Consider the following 14,895-nt stretch of genomic DNA (forward strand, 5'->3'; position numbering starts at 1 on the left):
GCTTTCAGGCAAGCTCTCCATTGCACCAAGCATTTGGTTTGTTGCACCCATCTGCCTTCTTCTGAAGCTTGGTCCTGCAAGGTCCTCATCTGACTCCTCTACAGCAGAACTAGAATGCGACCTTGCCCCCCATGTGGTGTCCCTTCCACCCTGCATGGCTGCTGCCTACTAGTGCCTAGTGCGTCCCACTGTGTGTATCCGTCTTCTAACCTAGCCTCTAGGTTACACGTGGTGCCGGTCGCTGAGCTGGTGCCTGCGACAGTGGCAGCCATTGATGCAGTGCATGCTTCCTCGCTCTCCTCCTCCTGCTCCCCCTCTTCCTTGGGCGGGGGAGAGGTGGCTGTTGCTCATCTTGCACTTGCTCTGGAGGCGAGGTGGATCTTGCTCCTTAAAGTCTGCAATGATAAAGCTGGAAGGATTGGGGTGCAGCATGTGGCCACTGTAGGAGGATGTGTGTGATGAGGCCATATGGAGCTTGGGAGGCTAGCTTTAGGGGATTAGGAATCAGGAATAGTTGTGCATCTGTAAGGATGCTGGAGTGGGCACATAATTCGAGGTGATATGACCCCTGCTGTACCTCTGGCCATGGCATCTGCCACTCCTTTCCCAATCATGGCCAGCACTGCCTCCTCAAGGGGAGTGATGTCATGCAGAGGCAGTTGTCTTCCCCAGTCAGGTCCTGCTGCCGCCTGTTATGTGCTATTTTTTCCTGGAAAAGAAATGGTGGTGATTGTGAATGAGTGTATTGACAAGTGTGTTTGTATGTGTGATGCCTCACGTGGTTGAAGAGCTGTGTCTGAGGTGTGAGTAGTGCCTGTGAAGGATGCAAAAGTGTGGGGTGTGTGGATCTCAGTGTATAGTTAGATGGTGGATGTGGTGTGTTGAGGTTGTGATGCTGGTGCAGTTATTGAGAAGTGTGTTTGAGATGGAATCTTACCTTGGCCACTCGTGTCAAGTCATTAAATTACTTGCGGCACAGGAGCCATGTTCTGGGGCCAGGGCTCCTGACTGTCACCTCCCGAGCGATCTCCTCCCACATGCAGCACATTAGCTCCTCTGTGGCCTTCTTCTCCCCTGCGGGTAGAGGACATCCCTTCTCTTCTGTATCTCCTCCACCAGGACCTCCAGCGCCGCATTGGAGAACCTGGACGCCCTCTTCCTCGGTCCTTGAGACATTCTTCCACTCCCAACCAGCGCATTCCACACCTTTAATGGAAGTGGGTGAGTGCAGGCTACATATACAGCTTCAGGAAAATTGCATCTAATCAGTGCTTGAGTGCTAAACCTGCAGATGTCGGTTTCAGCACCTGCAGGCACGTTTAAATCATGATAATCATCAATTAGCCCCAAAATTGCGTGCTAAATCCAGACTTTCAAACAGGTGTTTCTTATTAGAACAGCACTCATTTAGCACCTGTTTTCCGCCTTTGGCCAAAATAACTCCCATAGTTTTAATAGTTTGTGATTCTTTTAAAGAATCTATAGGTTGAAAATTTGTTAATGTATCACTGAGTGGGTCAATTTTGACTTTTGGGCAGTCCCACTTAGCTCTTAATTACTTCTTTTATTCTTTATGTCTCTCTTTCTGTTTTCTTTCCCACTTTCCTTCCTCTGTTCCTCTCTACACAGATCACTCCACTGCAGCATGCTACTGGTGCGGGGATTCAGGTAATGCTGCTTTCTTTTGTTTCCTCTCTCTCCACCTCGAAAAAGCAAGAAAATGCTATCAGGAGGTTAGGCATTTATAGAGAAAGCAAGATTGCAAGGTCAGTTCATTAACATATTTTAATAGTGTTCCTGATGCTTCGTAGATGACATGCAGGAAGCACCACCCAAGCCAGGGGCCAGAATGCCAAGTACCAGCAGCCAATGAAGTGCTGCTGGCTGCCCATGCAATGGGTTTCCATTTCTTTAAACAAGCTGGGGACCTATATCATCTTGAAGCTAGGAAAAATCAGTGGAAGAAAGGACAGGTGGTCTAATATCAGAGAGAGTGACTCCCAGGAGCCACCCTAGTCCACTCCTCTATCACCCCAAACAGCCCTTCCCCTTCACCTGGCACCTTCCCGTGCAAGTGGAGGAGATGTAACACCTGCCCCTATACCTCCCCCCTCCCCACTGTCCAGGGCCCCAAACACCCCTTCCAGGTGAAACAGCGATTTACTTGTACTTCTCGCAATCTAGTATACTGTATTCGCTGCTCACGATGCGGTCTCCTCTACATTGGGGAGACCAAACGCAGATTGGGTGACCGCTTTGCGGAACACCTCCGTTCAGTCCGTAAGGGTGACCCCGAGCTTCCGGTCGCCTGTCATTTCAATTCACCGCTCCATTCCCACTCGGACCTCACCGTCCTTGGCCTCTTGTACTGTTCCACGGAAGCTCAACGTAAACTCGAGGAACAGCACCTCATCTTCCGATTAGGCACTCTGCAGCCTTCCGGTCTCAATATCGAGTTCAACAATTTCAGATCATAACCTCGGCCCCTATTTCATTTTTACTTATATTTTTCCACTCCTTTCCCCCCCCCCCCTTTCCTTTTGTTTCTCTCTCACACCTGGCAGCTATCTTTTGCCCTGCCAGTACACTTTACACCTAATCCCAGCCTATTACCATCTCGTCTAGCTTCTAATCTCTTTTACTTCTTTTGGTTCTTTTATTCTTTTGTCCGATCGCAGCCCTGCCTTCGATCTAGTTCCTTTTCTCTCCAGTTTTGAAGAAGGGTCAAACCCGAAACGTCAACTCAAATTTCTCTCCACGGATATTGCCTGACCTGCTGAGTTTTTCCAGCATTTTCTGTTGTTATTTCGGACTCCCAGGAGCAAATGTTTTTCTTTCTGATGGGTATCCCTTGAAGTGCCAATTCTAAATGGGTGCATACCATCTGGAGTGCCATTGGCCAGGGTCAAAATTACTTTGATCCATTGTGAAATGTATGTTGTTTTGTATAATGCTGATATCCCAGGAGTTAAGTACGTCAACCTCCCACTATCTAGATCGGCACCTTGACATAATTGGCTTTAGGCCAAAGGGACTGCAAATCTTTGCAGATGTAATAAGAATCAAGTTATGCCTCTGAGTATTTACAATCTCCTCTTTCTTGTTATCCTTCTTTTGTATTTACTTACCAGATCCTTGAACAGCCCTGCACCTATGAAGAAGAGCACAATCCCAGCCCTGGTGTCTTCTTTCCATCTCAAACTGTTACAATAATCTTCACAACTGTTAGATCCGTGTGTTAATGGAGACACGGAATGCAGGAGTTGATTTAACAAGTGTTTACGGAACAAAGTCTGGAGGTGAACTAACAACACAAGACGCTACACAGGACGCCACCCGAGTGGTCACTACTGGTACTACAGTATACAGGGGCTTCAAAAACATAGTTCCTCTTAAAGGTACATACACTACAATTCCTCCCCTTTTAGATAAATAGTACATAATATTTTAAGTAATCATTAAATAACATTTTTACAAGAACAGTAATATACACATTTGCTGAAGTTAATCAATTACAAATTCAGTCTCTCTGGAGGCTTCCTGACTCGGTCCGGATAACGCCTCGGTGGTGTAGTAGGTTCTTTTGGCAAGGCTGATTCGGCTTCAATGCCAGTGTCGGGTTCATCTGGTTCCAGTATCACCGGATCGGAGGTAGATACTATGGGTATCTCTGCTTCATCACTAGGCGTATAGAGTTGTGGTGTAGGTTGTCCTTTTTCGGATGACTCTATGATCTGGTCAGCATGGCGTCTTATTATGCTTTCTCCAATGTCCACGGTATACATCAACAGTCCTAGTCGTGTGCAAATAGTTCCAGGCTGCCATTTCTCGGTACGGTAGTCCCGGGCCAAAACTGGTTGACCTATCTGGAAGGTTCTAGTTGGCCTTTCATTCATGCTTTGAAATTGCCGGTTCTCTACGCCCCTTCTGACGTTTGGCTTGACCAAATCCAGCCGGCATCTTAGTCTTCTATTGAAAAACATCATGGCGGGGGTTTGGTTTGTAACCACATGTGTTGCATTCCTGTACGCAAACAAGAAGTTATCTACCTTATGTTGTAGATTTATGTCTTCATTACCCATGGCCTTTATGGCCTTCTTGAAGGTCTGGACAAACCTTTCAGCCAACCCATTGGTGGCAGGATGGTATGGGGCGGACGTGTAGTGCTTAGCCCCATTGTTTTTTAAGAACTTCCTGAATTCTTCGGATACAAATTGCGGTCCATTATCAGAATAGATCTGTTCAGGCAACCCATTCCTGGCGAATATGGTCCTTAATACTGTGATGGTTTTTTCCGTGGTGGTGGAGGACATCTTTATTACCTCCGGCCACTTGGAGTGTGCATCCACCGCGATTAAGAACATTGAGTCCATAAATAGACCAGCAAAGTCGATATGTACCCTTTGCCATGGAGATGAGGGCCACTCCCATGGATGTAGAGGGGCTTGTGGTGGGGCGTTTTGGACCTTCTGGCATCCTAGACAGCTCTTGGTCATTTCTCGATGTCTCCATCGATACCTGGCCACCACACAAACGCTCTGGCTAAGTTCTTCATTTTCACTCCACCCAGATGCCCCTCGTGAAGCTCCTTTAGCACTCTATCCTTGAGTTTGGGTGGAATCACCACTCTGGATCCACACATCAAGGTTCCTCGGCACACTGACAGCTGTTCTCTTCTTTGCGAGAATGCTGGCAACAGTGGTTCACCATGTGCTGGCCATCCCTTCACCGTTAAATCGTAGACTTGTGAGGGAGTCGGGTCATTTCGCGTTTCCTTTTCAATGGTAGAATTTGTCACCGGTAGACATTCCACTATGGTCGAGTGGAATATCTCCACTGGGTCCACTGTAGGCGCCTCTTCCACCGTTGGCAATGGTAGGCGCGATAACCCGTCAGCACTCCCATGCTGTTTTGTTCCTTTGTACTCTATGTCATATTGGTGTGCCCCTAGGAAAAGGGACCACCTCTGTAGCCTTTGCGCTGTCATAATGGGAACGCCCTTTTTAGGGTTGAATATGGAGACGAGGGGTTGATGGTCAGTCAACAAGGTAAACTTTTGTCCGTGTAGGTAATGGTTGAATTTCTTCACCCCCCACACCAGGCTGAGTGCCTCCCTGTCGATCTGGGCATAGTTACGCTCAGCTGAGTTCAATGAGCGTGACGCAAAAGCTATCGGCCGCTCCAAGCCATCAGGGAATCTATGCGATAATACCGCTCCCACACTGTAAGGGGATGCATCGCACGCCAGTCTGATTGGCAGTGATGGGTTGTAATGAGCCAACACTTCCCTGGACGTGATCAAGCCTTTGCATTTATGGAAGGCACGTTTACAGTCTTCGCTCCATTTCCAAACTACTCCCGTTTGTAGCAGTGCGTTAAGCGGGTGCAGAACCGTCGACAAGTTTGGTAAAAATTTATGATAGTAATTTACTAATCCCAGGAACGACCTTAATTGTGAGACATTTTCAGGCGCTGGGGCCTTTACGACCGCTTCAATTTTTTCAGGTGACTTATGCAACCCTTCTTCGTTAATGACATGGCCACAATATGATATTTGTTTCTGGAAAAATTCGCATTTGGGGCGATTTGCTCGTAGGCCCCGTTCTCTCAGCCTCGTGAGCACCTGCTCCAAGTTGGCAAGGTGCTCGTTGTCGTTTTCTCCTGTTACAAGGATGTCGTCTAGGTAGCATTGAGTCCCCGGAATCCCTTGCAGGACTTGCTCCATAGCTCTTTGCCAGATAGCCAGAGCTGATGCCACTCCGAAAACCAGTCGATTGTACTGGTACAGGCCTTTGTGTGTGTTTATCGTGAGATACTTTTTAGAGGCCTCATCAACCTCCATCTATAGATATGCCTGTGCTAAGTCAATTTTGGTGAAACGTTTCCCTCCGGATAGTGAGGCGAAAATATCTTCTATCCTCAGAAGAGGATACTGTACTGTGTGAAGAACCAGGTTTACAGTCACCTTGAAGTCCCCACAGATGCGAACTTTTCTCTGTTCTTCAGATTTATCATTATTCAACGTTTTCTTCATAACCGGGACGATGGGTGTTGCCCACTCGCTCCAATCTACCTTGGATAACATACCTGCTTTTTTCAAATTCTCCAGCTCTGCCTCGATGGCTGGACGAATTGCGTATAACACCGGCCTTGCCTTAAAAAACTTGGGAATTGCCGCATCTTCCACTTTTATTGAGGCGGTGGCGCCTTTCAGGGTTCTTAGTTCCTGTTGAAACACTTCTTTGGCGTTAGCCAAGATTTCTTTTAATCGTCCAGGTATGACGTCATCATCTTTTTTTTTCTTACTGGTCACCGTCAGTGCCTGAATGGAGTGCCAGTCTAAACGTACCTTTCTGATCCATTCACGTCCCAACAACGGTGGACCACTATCTTGCAGAACGTATAAATACAACTTCTGTATTTCCTTGCCGTTGTATACAACAGGCACCCTTATTTTCCCTCTGGGGTATACTTTCTGCCCCGTATATGTCTTCAAGTCAATGGATGTGTCTTTCAAAGGTATATGCGGAAATAGCCGCTCGTAATCCCGTCGACTCATGACGGTCAGAGCTGATTCTGTATCTAGCTCCATTTTGACTGGGGACCCCGCTATCGTGAGGGTAACCCAAATGGTCTGGTAATCTTCTTTGGCAATTACATTATGTAATTTGAGACAGCTTAGTCCCTTGTTTCCGGAGTCGCTATCGCTCTTCTGGTCTTCAGAGCTACTGTCCGTCATCATTTGTACCTTTCTGTACTTTTCCTTATTGACCTTTTTACTGTCAGCGGATTTCTTTCCAGATCTGCATACACGTGCAATGTGTCCCATCTTTCCGCATTGCCTGCATGCTTTGTCCTTGAACCAGCAGTCCTTCTGGTCATGGGTGGATCTGCCGCAGCGATAACATCTCTCGAAACCCCATGTCATTCCAAGGGTGCCGAAGTCCTGTGGCTTTTGCTGTATCTCTGCAGCTCCTCTTGCTGCTGCTTCGTATGATACAGCCACACTGAAAGCCTTGTCCAGTGTCAAATCTTTCTCAGAAAGTAGTCTTTTCAGTGTTCCTTAGCTTAGGAGACCGCAGACGAATTTGTCTTGTAGAGAATCTGCCAGTCCTCCCCTGAATTGGCAGTGCTTTGACAGCTTTCGTAACTCGGTGAGGTAATCAGCGTTACTTTCATTCTTGTGCTGATTCCTCCTGAAGAATTTGAATCGTTCCGCTATCAGCAGCGGTGTTGGGTTTAAGTGCTCCTGTAAGGTATCAACAATCTCCTTAAAATTCTTGTCCATCGGTTTGGCTGGAGTGATCAAGTTTCATAACAGCCCGTATGTCCTTGCGCCCATCAGATTTAGAAGTACCGATGCCTTTTTATCATCCGCTACTTCATTCGCCTTGCAATATACCTCCACTCTTTCCACATATGTGGTCCAATCTTCTATATCACTGTCGAAAGCAGTAATATTGCCAGTCTTCGGCATCTTGAAAATCTAAAATGGCGCTTCCCGTGCTTTTCTTTCTTCCCCGCCGAGTTAAGATGGCGCCTCCCGTGCTTTCCCGTTGCTGCCGCTGCTGCCAACGCTGTTGCTGGCGATTAATTTTTTTTAATTTTTTTAATGGCGACGCACTATGGTCTTTGCGCCTCCCCAATCGCTGCTGCCAATGCTGTTCTCCGCGGTTCCCGTTGCGACCTGCAGCTTTTTGCGGTATTTCTATTTTTTTTATATATCGCTTCAATAGTTTCTCCGTTACTTGGAGAACCGTTCCCATCGTGGAGCGGACCCTCTGGGACTTTCCCCTCCCTCTGCTCGGTCCAAACGCCGACCTGCTTTGCAGCACCGGCCGCACCCTGAGTGCTCCACCCTCTCTCTCTCTTTGCTTCTGCTTCCCGACTCGCTGCTTGGCCCCGTTGCAGAGCCACCCGATCGAGCTCTAGCCTGCCGCAGCCCAGGAAGGATCAGTGCACTACCTGCCAACAGCCCGTTTAGCTGGGGAAACCACAGACTGGAGACCAAGCCTGGCCCTCGTTTTTGAGTTTCTTCGAGTTATTTTTTTTTCTTGCTTCTGGCTTCGACCTTCGTCTGAGGAATCGATCCCCTTGAGGTGCTGCCGAATTGCAGGTAAGTTCGTTTCTAACTCGTCGCCACTGTTAGATCCGTGTGTTAATGGAGACACGGAATGCAGGAGTTGATTTAACAAGTGTTTGCTGAACAAAGTCTGGAGGTGAACTAACAACACAAGACGCTACACAGGCTTATATACCCGAGTGGTCACCACTGGTACTACAGTATACAGGGGCTTCAAAAACATTGTTCCTCTTAAAGGTACATACATTACAACAACTCTTGTTTATGTTGGTATCAAACTAGTGGTCAGTGTTGGGGCCATTGCTCTTCTCAATATATATAAATGAACTGGACTATTGTGGCACAATATCAATATAGACAGATGACAAAAAATAGGAAGCGTGGTTAATTATGCAAAGGAATTTACGTGACCAGAAGCACATACACAGGTTAGTAGATTGGGCAAATTGATGTCTAATGGAATTTAATGCAGAGGAATGTGAGGTAATTAATTCTGGGAAGAGGGAATATACAAGGAGTAGAAGAGCAGAGACTTCAGGATTCAGATATAAAATTCTTTAAAAGTAGGAGGTCAAGTTGATAACAAAGTTGTTAAAAATAACATAAGGGATCCTAGGTTTCAACAATGGTGCCGTAGAATACAAAAGCAAATAAATAATGCTAAACCTACACAAATCAATGGTCGTGTAGCAGTTAAAATATCATGTCCAGTGTTGGGTGTCCTACATTAGGAAGGATGTCGTGCAGAAGAGATTCACTAAAACCACATCAGGGATGAAGGGGTATAATTATGAGGAAAGTCAGTGAAAATGAAGTGTTTGAAATACTAACATTGGTGCCTATGAAATAGAAACCCCACTTTCCACAACCTTAATGACTGGCATGTGGTTTTGTTTAGGCTTCAATGGATTTTAGACAAGAGTAGCTGGAGTAATGTATGCCCTGATTCATATTGTGCCACGCCCAATTTGCAAAGCAAACAATATAGGAAAGGTCCAGCCCAACAAGCCTTTAGTATAAGTTGTAACAAAGTAATTGTCAATCCAGCACACTTAAAGCAAATACCATTATTTAAGTCTGGAATGTAAGATTATATCCGTGAATGGCATGTGACATTATTACTGTACCCTAGGGCATTCCTGATGCACATATGCTTCTTTTGCATGTTAATGCAGAGCCAGCCCTTTGCTACTGATTGATGCATGTAGTTAAAAAAAGAAGCGATACACCTATGCATTTTGAAAATTTTCCTCAGAAACATGAGCCTGAGGAACTGGATAGAACAGTAGGATAGATACTCCTCCAGGGACAAAACCCTGCCCAGACAGCCTCCTCTGTCTGTTGGCTGCAAGGTTCTATGTGAAATGGGAAGTCTCAATGCAAGTCCGTATTGGACGTGGGCCTACAGCACAGAACTGTCCCTAATTCAGCATTAATTGGCAATTTCACTCAGGATAGCCTATGTGGGAAATGGGGAAATGCCACACTGGTGCAGTCAGGCTGCTTTCCTGAGGTTGGGACTGAGGAACATTGATGGGACAAAGCAGAGGGAGCTTTGTTCTGCATCTGGCAGTGCTATGGCTTGATGCTGACACTGGTTGTCTGAAATGGAAAGAATTGCATTACCCAGCACCTTAATAAGCAGAAATATTGATTTAAAATAGGGACAAAAACCCTGCTCTCTGGTCTCTTTTCTATAAATTTATTAAGAGGCATAAAAAAGCCTATGTCAAATTGCCCTCTGATTTTGCCTCCATCTCATTGGAGAAGTGTCTCTCACTGCTCAACATGTACTAGTGATAGTGTGACCAATACTGGGAACTCACTCACTGAGTACAGCACTGCAAATATGAACTCACATCCTACTACTCCATGACACAACTTTAGGGAGCCCCTGGAATGTACCCCTGGTTTTGCACCAGGTACATGACTTCCTCAAGCTTTTGCTCATGTGATAATCATGTGATAATCACACGAGTAAAAGTATATGATTTGTGAAATCTGCGACTCTGGATATCTCAATTTTTCTCCAAGATCTCCAGAGATTTTTTTATCCATTTCTTGTTTTGACTGAAAACTGTCATTACTACAGCTGTGTTACTCCACGATAATTTCAGTCCTACTTCAATATAAGTTATTTTTGATGCTATCAAATTTACAAACTGTGAAAAACAATGTAAAGGTAACACTGTTTAAAAAAAAAGGCACCTTGACTTTATACTGGCTGGAAAAACATCACTAATATTGGTGCAAAGTTGGAATCATAACTTCATAAAGCCAGTTTGAAGATGTGACTTATACATTAGATTTTATGGCCCACACAACCATCTAGCAATCTCTTGTAAGTAGGCTGAACATATATTTATGATGGAGAGGGAGTATTTTCAATGAAATTGCCTGGCATATGCTTGGTGCATCATGTTCTGCTGGGCACCAATCAGTGGTAACAGCTTATCACTGATGTAGGCATATCATATTGATCATGGAAACAACAACATTAATTACTAATACAAAAGCAAAATACTGCGGATGCTGGAAATGTGAAATAAAAACATAAAATGCTGGAAATACTCAGCAGGTCAGGCAGCATCTGTGGCGAGAGAAACAGAGTTAACGTTTCAGGTCGATGACCCTTCATCAGGACATTAATTACTCCCTGTTCCCAATTTCCAGTTTACAAATTGGCCTGGTGAAGGTGACTTGAAAATTTCATTTCAAACTACTCCAGTGTATGTGAAGCCCTTAGGGATGTGATAAAGTACCATATAAATGCAAGTTTTTCTTCTTTAAAACCATGGAAATTATATTTTGTTTTTGTTCACACTGTTTTAAAGTATAAACTAGAGGAAGTAATCAGTTGATTTCATAACTAGATGGGGGCTTACCAACTGAACCTCAAGAGGAACTGCCTCTGTGTAGTTTCATCCATTTTATAAAATAAGCTTGCTGGGGTTTATTTTCCTTTTAAATACTTCCCAGGTGCAAACTCTTCAAATATGTGGAAAGCAGCATTTTCATTATCAATAAACATGTCCACTTGGCCAGTTAGAAATATTGATCAGCAAGCTAAAATTGCCAGGAAACAAAGTATTCCCTTTTACCTTCGCAGCAGACCTTTCTGCTTGGCAGGAGGAAATAATAAAGCTAAATTTCCCTAAATTAGAGAATCTTTGGCTGACTGAAATCTGTCTGCTGAGGAAAAATGCCTGTTTGATACAGAAAAAGATGAACTGCATGGATACATAATGACCTAGATAGTCTCCAATTTCTATGCTGACACAAACAAAATGTACTCAGAACAAATGTAATTGTTACAACCGTGCCACCTTTGAAGGTGACAGGACAAGTTGATAAGTCTGTTAAAAAAGCATACAGGACCCTGGACTTTATAAATAGAGGCATAGAATACAAAAGCAAGGGAATTATGTTAAATCTTTATAAATCACTAGTTAGGCCTCAGCTGGAGTACTGTGTCCAATTCTTGGCACCGCACTTTAGGAAGGACATCAAAGGCTTTGTAGAGGGTGCAAAGGAGATTTACTAGGACGATAGGTTGAGAGACTTGAGTTATGCGGAGAGACCAGAGAAGCTGGGATTGTTCTCCTTAAAGCAGAGAAGGTAAAGAGTAAATTTAATAGAGGTGTTCAAAATTATGAAGGGTTTTGATAGAGTAGATAGGGAGAAACTTTTTCCATTGGCAGAAGGGCCAGTAACCAAAGGACACAGACTTAAAGTAATTAGCAAAAGAATCAGAGGGGAGATAATGAGAATTTTTTTTATGCAGCGAGTTGTTATGATCTGGAATACACTGCCAGAAAGGGTGGTGGAAGCAGAATCAATAGTAACTTTCAAACGGAATTGTATAAATACTTGAAAAGAAGAGATTTGCAGGACTCTGCAGAAAGAGCAGGGGAGTGGGACTAATTGAATAGCTCTTTGTGTCAGGCCAAGAGAGTCTTTGCACAGTACAGATAACAGCTCCAAGTACTTGTCGGAATTCTGTCACAAATATAAAAGTTAACCTACCCCAAGGACTTAAGTACTATAATAATAGTCAGAGTTTAGGTTAAATGAATTTTGCCAAAGGGAAAGGCTGTGCTTACAATGAAAGTGATCTTAGCAGAAATTACATTGTAATCATGTCACTTTTTTTTACTCCCAAAAAAACAGATTGCAGCAAATGCTCTTGTGTGATAACATAGCTCATGGCTGCCAGCATTAATACATTGATATCCATACAAGTTCGGGAAACTGTTCAGTGTGCAGGTTGTGACATTTGCATGCTCTTCCAAAGTCCATCATCCATCCAAAACAACTGATTGAATGATGCCTGATCCTTAAATACTAACCTTAGCAAAAGTTGTGCGAACTTGATCTCGCTTTCAGATTTGAATGAATTCCTGACCTTTCTCCTCGGTTGACTGATTTAATTAATTGATTGATACGTGATATGCTTTGCAGCTTGGGAAAACAAAGCTTTTTTTTCTGTTAACAATCTGCAAAGGAGAGGTAATGTACGAACTTCAAGTTACATTTATTTTTCCATCGGTCTTAATTGTTTCCATGAGGTCACAAAGTTATCTCAGTTCATAATCAAAATTTACCAATGGACTGCCAACAGAATATCTCATGGACGCCTTCCTAGATTGGGGAAAATAGTTCAATGCAATCTGATATGTCACATTTTATTGCCAACAAGTCGAAAACATTTTACTGTTATTGGCTGAAAAAAACAGTAAGAAAATGCAAAGTTTACTCGGTAACCCCTGGAGCTCCTTTTGCAGGGAACAGAATGTAAGCATGAGATTGACGTTTATGCAGTTTCTCCTTAGTTATGAATGTGACTTCACTGCTACTGCACATGCGTTGTGCAAAGATTTATCTGTGAATCTCAAATGCGCAATTCTTGGGTGGGGGCGGGGGGGTGGTGGGATGGGGGGATGGGGGCGGGGGGAGTGGGGGTATGGGGGTGGGGGGATGGGGATGGGGGATGGGGGGGTGGGGCAGGGGGGGTGGGGGCAGGGGGATGGGGCTGGGGGATGGAGCAGGGGGATGGGGGTGGGGAGATGGGGATGGGGATGGGGGCAGGGGAATGGGGGCGGGGGTGTGGGGGGGATGGGGGCGGGAGGATGGGGGGGTGGGGCAGGGGAATGGGGGCGGGGATGGGGGCGGGAGGATGGGGGAATGGGGAGGGATGGGGGCGGGGGGGAGGATGGGGGGGCGGGGGGTGCGCCACATCTTGGGGCAGAATCCAGATCCGCCAAGTTTCCACACCATTGACGGAAGGGGAGGTGCTCTTCTGCTCTGTTATATTGCACTCCCAGAAGGAGTGATTGCTGTCACTTCAGGGGCCAGGCATCACCTCAAAATATTATTCAATTCTTCTTCAGCTGAATCTAGACCTCAGGCTCACCCTTTCGGAGTGGTAGGATGCTGTGGTGACTTTTGTCTGCTTCATCAGGGTGGGTGTCCTTGTCAGTACAGGCATGGACACAGAGCCTATTAAGGTAATGACCCTATCTCCAGCATCTGAGATGGGGTCATCGTGAGGCCAAAGCAGTGGTAGAAGTCCCAAACTGCCACATAAATAACATTGCCGAATCTTTTCCTCCATCTCTTTACTGGAATCAAATAACTTTTAGACATTTATTCCATAACCTTTATTATAATTGGCTGGGGAATTGGAGTCGTTTGTGCCGACCGTTAAGGCCAGTTTGGAAGAAAAAATGGTGGCCGCCTCGCTTCCGCCCGCTTCTGACACGGAATGCGGCAGCCGGCATTTTGGGCAGGTTGGCAGCAGTGCCATTGCCTGCTTTCGCTTGACACATTTAAATGATCCAGATTGTGACGTCAATCAGCGTGCAACGCCTGAATTGATGCACAATCTGGGATTCTGGATGTCACCGTTCTTAATAACGCCTTCTCCAAACTACACATGGAAGAACATGCGTGCAGCAGTACAACAGAGACACTGCCAGCACTTTTTAAAGGGACACAAACAACTTTCAGGTAAGTTTAGATTTTTGCTTTTGGGCTGGTTTCTTTACATTTTATTGGAGTAGTGGCTTGGTGCAACACATTTAAAAAGTTGTTAAAGTGTGAAGGGAGCGCAGGGAGTGCTGTTGGATGTTTGCAAGGTTTTGGCTCTTAAAGGAAGTCCTCTGAGAACACCACTTGCTCTCAGTCCTGGGGGCTCTAGTTGCAGTCCTCCTTGGGCCACAGCATGAAATGGAGATGAAGCAGAGGCAGCAAAGGGAACAAGCTGCTCACAGAGGGAGGAGGAGGAGGAGGAGAAAGAGGAAGGAAGCAGGCAACACAGACAGCCCCTTTATGGCCGGCATATCTGGGATTGAATCATCCACCTGCGGTACCAGTGAACACAACCCCAATTCCCCTTTCAACATTTGTTTCACACTTTACTTAACCTGAGAATGGTTGCTGATCCCTTTTAAATATCGCTGGTGGCGGGGGAGTCCTTGCTGCTGCTGAACACACGTTGCATGCTGATTGACGTCACGATCTGCCTACTCAACATACTTCCGGTACACACTCCTAACGCTGTTCTACTGCTCTCACCGAGGTGGCATCCAGCACGGCATGCACAAGAAGTGTGCATGCATGGCGTGGATGCCATTTTTGTCACAAATCAACACCTGTGGCACCGTAAAATCACAGGAAAAAATACACATAGTAATGGTGAATAATATTAATGTCAATGGCTTCTTTCTATGCAGCTGATTAGCTCTCTTTTGACTAACCATGCACATCACCAGAGTCAAAAGTTGAGGAAGTTGCAGATGTTGGAAAATGTA

The 14,895-nt window shown here is 45.2% G+C and overlaps 1 long non-coding RNA gene across 1 annotated transcript in view; it reads left to right on the forward strand.

The window, feature by feature from the left end:
• Nucleotides 1-3,139: 3,139 nt before the first annotated feature.
• LOC147124511 (uncharacterized) overlaps nucleotides 3,140-14,895 on the forward strand; it is a 33,504-nt gene continuing 21,748 nt past the window's right edge. Inside the window, exon 1 of the long non-coding RNA XR_015079961.1 lies at nucleotides 3,140-3,398. This is a non-coding gene — a long non-coding RNA (uncharacterized LOC147124511). The remainder of the gene's footprint in view (nucleotides 3,399-14,895) is intronic.

This window comes from Somniosus microcephalus, chromosome 1 (assembly GCF_052327205.1).
Source record: "Somniosus microcephalus isolate GS21.2 chromosome 1, FLI_Smic_1.0, whole genome shotgun sequence".
Classification (NCBI taxonomy): Eukaryota; Metazoa; Chordata; class Chondrichthyes; order Squaliformes; family Somniosidae; genus Somniosus; species Somniosus microcephalus.